General features: G+C 42.1%; 1 non-coding gene across 1 annotated transcript; it reads left to right on the plus strand.

The window, feature by feature from the left end:
- Positions 1–447: 447 nt before the first annotated feature.
- On the plus strand, positions 448–555 carry LOC129557693 (U6 spliceosomal RNA). Its single transcript, XR_008686284.1, has one exon. It is a non-coding gene; the product is annotated as a U6 spliceosomal RNA (small nuclear RNA).
- Positions 556–9718: the final 9163 nt, after the last annotated feature.

Consider the following 9718-nt stretch of genomic DNA (forward strand, 5'->3'; position numbering starts at 1 on the left):
GAGACTCAGTAAAGGTTTTTACTCTAGTCATTAAAACATTAAAAATAACACAATTCTAGTGCTCGCTTAGATGCTTTTGAAGCGGGGTGTTGGAGAAGACTCTTGAGAGTTCCTTGGACTGCAAGGAGATCCAACCAGTCCATTCTAAAGGAGATCAATCCTGGGTGTTCATTGGAAGGACTGATGCTAAAGCTGAAACTCCAATACTTTGGCCACCTCATGCGATGAGTTGACTCACTGGAAAAGACTCTGACGCTGGGAGGGATTAGGGGCAGGAGGAGAAGGGAATGACAGATAATGAGATGGCTGGATGGCATCACCGACTCGATGGACATGAGTTTGAGTGAACTCCAGGAGTTGGTGATGGACAGGGAGGCCTGGCATGCTGTGATTCATGGGGTTGCAAAGAGTCGGACACGACTGAGCGACTGAACTGAACTGAACTGTGTGCTCGCTTCAGTAGCACATATACTAAAAATTGGAATGATACAGAGAAGATTAGCACAGCGCCTGCCCAAGATTGACATGCAAATTCCAGAAGTGTTCCATATTTTTAACCAACACAACACTGTAAAGCAATTTTCCTCCTATTTTAAAAAACACAATTCTAAATTGCAAAATAGGATATGTTCATCACTTTGGCAGAGAGAAGAAGAAAGGAAAAATAAAAGTCTGGTGTCCACTGGGAATATATTTGATCTTTTTCCTCTCTGAATTCAGAAAGAGCTTCAGCATTTGCTGTGTAAAAAGTGCCAAAATGAGCTGATAGGGTAGATGTTTTAAGACATAATGAAGACAAACATGAGTTCAGAACCAAAGCCTTCACCTGAGAGTACAGCTAATATTATCAGTGTAAGTATTTTTTATTTGTAGTGTACAAAGGGTGGGGGGACATAAGGTGCTTTAATAGCTTCTCTTTGAATAAATGACTTCTACTCAATGTAACTCTGAAAGATTAGAGAAGAGTCATAGAAAATAATTTAAACAGCCATGATCCCCTGTCCTCCCACTTAAATAAACTCTGTCTATTCTATTATTGTATTATACCATGAGCTACAGGGCTAGGAAACTCCCACTATTTCCAGACTCACTCATGCATAGAACATTTGTGATTGACAGACAAGTGAGGCTGAAATGTGCAAATGGAGATGAAACATTCTAAGATTATACATCTCCCAGGTAGAGGTTGGCACTCTTCCAGCATCTTAAGCTTGGATAAGCTATGCAGGGATGAGTACTCAAGGAAAGATGCTTGTTCTCAACAAGAACCTGGAATAACTCCTCCCCTTCCTGAACCTCTAAATACGCCCCCTCTAGACTCATTTAGTCAACAAATAGCAACAGAGCCGGGAAAATCCACTCTTATCCAGGTCCTGAGAAAACATAGAGTTAGTTGAGAAGAGGTCCAAGATCAGAGGAACTTAAGAGTCTAAGACAGTGATTCTCAACTTTGAATGCACGTTAAAATTACCTAAAGCTTTACAAAAATCCTAAGGGGTCCCACTGCTAACTAATTAAATTATAATCACTGGGGTAAAGACCAAAGAGGAGCCAAAGTTGAGACTGACCAGGAAAGAGACAGACAAATATATCACTGCCATACACTGCTATTGTGCAAAGTGTAAGATCTATTAGACCCTAAAGGAAGGATCCCACCCCAACTTTGAGGGAGTCACAGGTTGGCTGGAATGCACCTGACATCTCGTATTATACCTGAAGAGAAAAGGAGATAACAGAGAAGGCAGAGTAAGGAATGAGGGTAGAGGGAGCAGTGTGAGCAAAATGAAAGGCAGTATGAAATTCTCCAGAAATGCAAGTTGTGTAGTGTAGTGTAGCATAGTATATTGTGGTGTGGTGTAGTATAGTGTAGTGAGGAGTGGTGTGGTGTGGTGTAGTATAATGGAGTGTGGTGTGATGCAGTGTAGTGTAGCGCAGTGTGGAGTGGTGTGGTATAGTATGGTATAGTGTGGTGTAATATAGTATAGTGTGGCATGGTGTGTGTGCTGTAGCACAATGAACTATGGTGTAGTGTGGTGTGGTGTGGTGTGCTGTAGTGTAGTGTGGTATGGTGTGGTGTGGTGTAGTCTAGTGTAGTGTGGTATGGTGTAGTGTAGTATATGTGGTGTGGTGTGGTGTGGTGTGATACAGTGTAGTATGGTCTGGTGTAGTGTACTATGGTATGGTGTGATGTTATGTAGTGTAGTGTAGTGTAGCACAGTGTGGTGTGGTGTGGTGTAGTCTAGTGTAGTGTGGTGTAGTCTAGTGTAGTATGGTGTGGCATGGTGTGATGTTATGTAGTATAGTGTAGTGTAGCACAGTGTGGTGTGGTGTGGTGCAGTCTAGTGTAGTGTGGTGTGGTGTGGTGTAGTGTGATACAGTGTAGTGTGGTCTGGTGTAGTGTAGTGTGGTCTGGTGTGATGTTATGTAGTGTAATGTAGTGTAGCTCAGTGTGGTGTGGTGTAGTCTAGTGTAATGTGGTGTGGTGTGGTGTAGTGTGGTATGGTGTGATGTTATGTAGTGTAGTGTAGTGTAGCACAGTGTGGTGTGGTGTGGTGTAGTCTAGTGTAGTGTGGTGTAGTCTAGTGTAGTATGGTGTGGCATGGTGTAGTGTGGTATGGTGTGATGTTATGTAGTGTAGTGTAGTGTAGCACAGTGTGGTGTGGTGTGGTGCAGTCTAGTGTAGTGTGGTGTGGTGTGGTATACTGCAGTATAGTGTGGTGTGGTATAGTGTAGTGTAGCACAGTGTGGTGTGGTGTGGTGTAGTCTAGTGTAATGTGGTGTGGTGTGGTGTAGTGTGGTATGGTGTGATGTTATGTAGTGTAGTGTAGTGTAGTGTAGCACAGTGTGGTGTGGTGTGGTGTAGTCTAGTGTAGTGTGGTGTAGTCTAGTGTAGTATGGTGTGGCATGGTGTAGTGTGGTATGGTGTGATGTTATGTAGTGTAGTGTAGTGTAGCACAGTGTGGTGTGGTGTGGTGCAGTCTAGTGTAGTGTGGTGTGGTGTGGTATAGTGCAGTATAGTGTGGTGTGGTATAGTGTAGTGTAGCACAGTGTGGTGTGGTGTGGTGTAGTCTAGTGTAGTGTGATGTGGTGTGGAATAGTGCAGTATAGTGTGGTGTGGTATAGTGTGGTGTAGTATGGTGTGGTGTGGTGTGATGTGGTGTGGTGTGATAGTACAGTGTGGTCTTGTGTAGTGTAGTGTGGTATGGTGCGGTGTTATGTAGTGTAGTGTAGCACAGTGCAGTGTGGTATGGTGTAATATAGTGTAGTGTAGCTGGAACAAAGGGTTCTATGGGAGAGAGATAAGCAGTAAGACCGGAGACTGAAGAAATGGACAAGAATCACATTATATTCACACTTGACCCCTGAACTTGTCAGGTATGTCCAAATATACTTTGTAACTTATACTGAAGGCCATGGGGTTTAAGGGAGGATTCTGGTTGGGGAAAGAGTATTTCGATCAGATTTCTATTATAGAATCATCCGGTTCTAGCAAATGAAGGGAAGTGACGGATGGAGGGCAAGCGTCTGAGAAGGGCGAGGAGTAAAGGAGAGAGGGCAGTTAAGACACTGGTGATGCAGAGGAGAAGACAGGTGATGAGGGACTGAACCGCGGCAGGAGAACAGAGAAAGAACAGACTTAAGAGACAGTAAGAGCAGAACAAATGAAACTTACTGATTGACTAACTGTGAAAGTAAAAGAGTGAGAAGGCGGACTCCCAGCTTCCTGGCCTGGGTGGCCAGATGTCTGGGAGAGCAGCAAGAGTAAAGAAGGGATCACTTTAATCTTCTGGCATCCTGTCCTGCTGTGGCTCCTGCCACCCTTTCTCTTTGACCATTTCATGACCTACCTACACCTTCCACCAGCATTTGAGGGAAGAACATAGAGATATTATTTCTGTTAATGATATGACAATGGGAAATGTATGAATGGATGCTTTCAAACAGCTTTTGGTCCTTTGAAAGAGTTTATTACAGCCCAGTCCTCATCAGCATCTCACTATTATCAGACAAATCAGATACTTTCTCTCTCCCAACTCCAGATTAGGTGGAAAGACACTCCAAAGATCTCTATCAATGCAGGCCAAGAAGGCTGAGGGACAAAAACAAGTTTCTCGTATCCATAATCAGGATGGAAGAACTGCAAGAGAATGAGAGGTTAATTCCTTTTTAGCCTAGCTCCAATCAGGAATAGCAGATTTGGGGAACTCAGACGATACAGAGAACGAAAAGAGAAACATAAAATTACAACTGGTCCTATGATTAAAAGATTACCTAATAATTTTTTATCTGTAATTTCACTCTGAGGTATATTTCTAAAAGAACAGCATACATTTCATCAGAAAAAGGCACGTACTACAATGTTCATAAGCAGTATTATTAGTAAAGCCAAAAGTAAAAATTACCCAGATGTCCATCAGTAATATAATGGATAAATAAATTATAATAGCTTCTTCATCCATGGTTTTGCTTTCACAATTTTCACTAATCAGTGGTAAACTCCAGTCTGAAAATATTAAATGGGAAATTCAGGAAATAAGCAATTAATAAGTTTTAAATTGCATGCCATTCTGAGTTGCATGATGAAATCTCACACCGTCCCATTCTGTCTTGCCTAGGATCCCCAATAACTGATGTCTACTCATGACGTCCAACCGTTGACATCAAATGGCTCCATAATCAAGAATCACTGAAAGCAGATGATCCTCTTTCTGACATATTTTGTCTGAAGATAAATAGTAGCATAACACTACGTCACAATGCATATGACATTCACTTCACCATCTCATCACACAGGCATTTTTATCATGACACATCATTACAGGAAGAAAGATGAATACAGTACAATAAGGTGTTCTCAGAGAGAGAGACCACATTCATATAACTTTTATTACAGAACATTGTTATTATTGTTCTTTTTTAACTTAAAATTTTTTTTCTATATTGAACTATAGTTGATTTACAATGTTGTATTCATTTCAGGTGTACAAAAAAGCAACTAAGCTATCAGTTCAGTTCAGTTCAGTTCAGTCGCTCAGTCGTGTCCGACTCTCCGCGACCCCATGAATCACAACACACCAGGCCTCCCTGTATATACATATATCTCAGTTCAGTTCAGTTCAGTCACTCAGTTGTGTCCGACTCTTTGTGACCCCAAGAACCACAGTATACCAGGCCTCCCTGTCCATCACCAACTCCCAAAGTCCACCCAAACCCATGTCCATCGAGTTGGTGACGCCATCCAGCCATCTCATCCTCTGTCATCCCCTTCTCCTCCTGCCCTAAATCTTTCCCAGCATCAGGGTCTTTTCCAATGATGAGGTCTCTTCCAGTGAGTCAGATCTTCGCATGAGGTGGCCAAAGTAGAGGAGTTTCAGCTTCAACATCAGTCCTTCCAATGAACACCCAGCATTGATCTCCTCTAGAATGGACTGGTTGGATCTCCTTGCAATCCAAGGGACTCTCAAGAGTCTTCTCCAGCACCACAGTTCAAAAGCATCAATTCTTCAGCGATCAACTTTCTTCACAGTCCAACTCTCACATCCATACATGACCACGGGAAAAACCATAGCCTTGACTAGATGGACCTTTGCTGGCAAAATAATGTCTCTGCTTTTTAATATGCTATCTAGGTTGGTCATAACTTTCCTTCCAAGGAGCAAGCGTCTTTTAATTTCATGGCTGCAATCACCATCTGCAGTGATTTTGGAGCCCCAAAAATAAAGTCAGCCACTTTTCCACTGTTTCCCCATCTATTTGCCATGAAGTGATGGGACCCGATGCCATGATCTTCATTTTCTGAATGTTGAGCTTTAAGCCAACTGTTTCACTCTCCTCTTTCACTTTCATCAAGAGGCTTTTGAGTTCCTCTTCACTTTCTGCCATAAGGGTGGTATCACCTGCATATCTGAAGTTACTGATATTTCTCCTGGCAATCTTGATTCCAGCTTGGGCTTCCTCCAGCCCAGCATTTCTCATGATGTACTCTGCATAAAAGTTAAATAAGCAAGGTGACATTATACAGCCTTGACATACTCCTTTTCCTATTTGGAACCAGTCTGTTGTTCCATGTCCAGTTCTAACTGTTGCTTCCTGACCCGCATATAGGTTTCTCAAGAGGCAGGTCAGGTGGTCTGGTATTCCCATCTCCTTCAGAATTTTCCACAATTTACTGTGATCTACACAGTCAAAGGCTTTGGCATAGTCAAGGTAAAGCAACAATAGATGTTTTTCTGGAACTCTCTTGCTTTTTCAATGATCCAGAGGATGTTGGCAATTTGATCTCTGGTTCCTTGCCTTTTCTAAAACCAGCTTGAACATCTGGAAGTTCACGGTTCACGCATTGCTGAAGCCTGGCTTGGAGAATTTTGAGCATTACTTTACTAACATGTGAGATGAGTGCAATTGTGCAGTAGTTTGAGCATTCTTTGGTATTACCTTTCTTTGGGATTGGAATGAAAACTGACCTTTTCCAGTTCTGTGGCCACTGCTGAGTTTTCCAAATTTGCTGGCATATTGAGTGTAGCACTTTCACAGCATCATCTTTCAGGATTTGAAATAGCTCAACTGGAATTCCATCACCTCCACTAGCTTTGTTTGTAGTGATGCTTCCTAAGGCCCACTTGACCTCGCATTCCAAGATGTCTGGCTCTAGGTCAGTGATCACGTTATCATTGTGATTATCTTGGTCGTGAAGATCTTTTTTGTACAGTTCTGTGTATTCTTGCCACCTCTTCTTAATATCTTCTGCTTCTGTTAGGTCTATAGCTGTTCTGTCCTTTATCGAGCCCATCTTTGCATGAAAAGTTCCCTTGGAATCTCTAATTTTCTTGAAAAGATCTCTTGTTTTTCCTATTCTGTTGTTTTCCTCTATTTCTTTGCATTGATCGCTGAGGAAGGCTTTCTTATCTCTCCTTGCTATTCTTTGGAACTCTGCATTCAGATGCTTATATCTTTCCTTTTCTCGGCTTTTCACTTCCCTTCTTTACACAGCTATTTGTAAGTCCTCCTCAGACAACTATTTTGCTTTTTTGCATTTCTTTTCCATGGGGATGGTCTTGATTCCTGTCTCCTGTATACATATATCTATTCTTTCCCAAATTCTTTTCCCATTTATGTTATAGAATATTGAGCAGAGTTCCCTGTGCTATATAGTAGGTCTTTGTTGGTTATCTGTTTTTGAATATAGTGTTCTTGCCTGGAGAATCCCAGGGACGGGGGAGCCTGGTGGGCTGCCGTCTATGGGGTCGCACAGAGTCGGACACGACTGAAGTGACTTAGCAGCAGCAGCAGCAGCAGCAGTGTGTATATGTCAGGCCCTTTGGAAGCCATAAGTTTGTTTTCTATGTCTGTGGGTCTGTTTCTATTTTGTAAACAATTTCCTTTGGATCATTTTATTATTAGATTTTGCATATAAGTGATATCATATATATTTGTCTTTGTGTTACTTCACTTGGTGTGAATATCTCTAAGTCCATCTATGTTACTGCAAATTGCATTATTTCATTTTTTAATGGTTGAATAATAGTCCATTGTCTATATGTACCACATTTTCTTTACCCATTCATTTTTCAATGGACATCTAGAATGCTTGCATGTCTTGGCTATTATAAATAGCACTGCAATGAACATTTGGGTCCATGTGTCCTTTTGAACTATGGTGTTCTCTAGATTTATGACCAGGAGTGGGTCACTGGATCATATGGTAGCTCTATTACTAGCTTTTTAAAGGAGCCTACATATTGTTCTCCACAGTGGCTGTACCAATTTACATTACTATTAACAGTGAGCAAGGGTTCCTTTACCCTATACTCTCTCCAGCATTTATTGTTTGTAGATGTTTTTGATGATGGCCATTCTGTTTGGTGTAAGGTTATGTTTTACTGTAGCTTTGATTTGAATTTCTCCATTAGTTAGTGATGGCAAGAATACACAGAAGAACTGTACAAAAAAGATCTTCATGACGAAGATAATCACGATGGCGTGATAACTCACCTGGAACCAGACATCTTGGAATGTGAAGTCAAGTGGGCCTTAGAGAGCATCACTATGAACAAAGCTAGTGGAGGTGATGGAATTCCAATTGAGCTATTTCAAATCCTGAAAGATGATGCTTTGAAAGTGCTGCACTCAATATGCCAGCAAATTTGGAAAACTCAGCAGTGGCCACAGGACAGGAAAAGATCGGTCTTCATTGCAATCCCAAAGAAAGGGAATGCCAAAGAATGCTCAAACTACCGCACAATTGCACTCATCTCACACGCTAGTAAAGTCATGCTCAAAATTCTCCAAGCCAGGCTTCAGCAATATGTGAACCGTGAACTCCCAGATGTTCAAGCAGGTTTTAGAAAAGGCAGAGGAACCAGAGAACAAATTGCCAACATCCTCTGGATCATGGAGAAAGCAAGAGAGTTCCAGAAAAACATCTATTTCTGCTTCATTGACTATGCCCAAACCTTTGACTGTGTGGATCACAATAAACTGTGGAACATTCTGAAAGAGATGGGAATACCAGACCACCTGACCTGCCTCTTGAGAAACCTATATGCAGGTCAGGAAGCAACAGTTAGAACTGGACATGGAACAACAGACTGGTTCCAAATAGGAAAAGGAGTACGTCAAGGTTGTATATTGTCACCCTGCTTATTAAATTTATCTGCAGAGTACATCATGAGGAACGCTGGGCTGGAAGAAGCACAAGCTGGAATCAAGATTGCCGGGAGAAATATCAATAAACTCAGATATGCAGATGACACCACCCTTATGGCAGAAGGTGAAGAGGAACTCAAAAGCCTCTTGATGAAAGTGAAAGAGGAGAGTGAAAAGTTTGGTTTGAAACTCAACATTCAGAAAATGAAGATAATGGCATCTGGTCCCATCACTTCATGGGAAATAGATAGGGAAACAGTGGAAACAGTGTCAGACTTTATTTTTGGGGGCTCCAGAATCACTGCAGATGGTGATTGCAGCCATGAAATTAAAAGATGCTTACTCCTTGGAAGGAAAGTTATGACCAACCTTGATAGTATATTAAAAAGCAGAGACATTACTTTTCCAACAAAGGTCCATCTAGTCAAGGCTATGGTTTTTCCTGTGGTCATGTATGGATGTGAGAGTTGGACTGTGAAGAAAGCTGATCACCAAAGAATTGATGCTTTTGAACTGTGGTCCTGGAGAAGACTCTTGAAAGTCCCTTGGACTACAAGGAGATCCAACCAGTCCATTCTAAGGGAGATCAGTCCTGGGTGTTCATTGGAAGGACTGATGTTAAAGCTGAAACTCCTCTACTTTGGCCACCTCATGCGATGAGTTGACTCACTGGAAAAGACTATGATGCTAGGAAAGGTTGGGGGTGGGAGGAGAAGGTGACGACAGAGAATGAGATGGCTGGATGGCATCACCGACTCGATGGACATGAGTTTGAGTGAACTCCGGGAGTTGGTGATTATAGTGTTTTTTTGCCATTGACATGAATCAGCCATGGGTGTACATGTGTTCCCCATCCTGAACCCCCCTCCCACCTCCCTTCCCATCCCATCCCTTAGGGTCATCCCAGTGCACCAGGCCTGAGCACCCTGTCTCATGCATCGGACCTGGACTGGCAATCTGTTTCACATATGATAATATACATGTTTCAGTGCTATTCTCTCAAATCATCCTACCCTCGCCTTCTCCTTCAGAGTCCAAAAGTCTGTTATTTACATCTGTGTCTCCTTTGCTG

This window comes from Moschus berezovskii, chromosome 7 (genome assembly GCF_049115385.1).
Source record: "Moschus berezovskii isolate FMDL1 chromosome 7, NW_MosBer_1.0, whole genome shotgun sequence".
NCBI lineage: Eukaryota > Metazoa > Chordata > Mammalia > Artiodactyla > Moschidae > Moschus > Moschus berezovskii.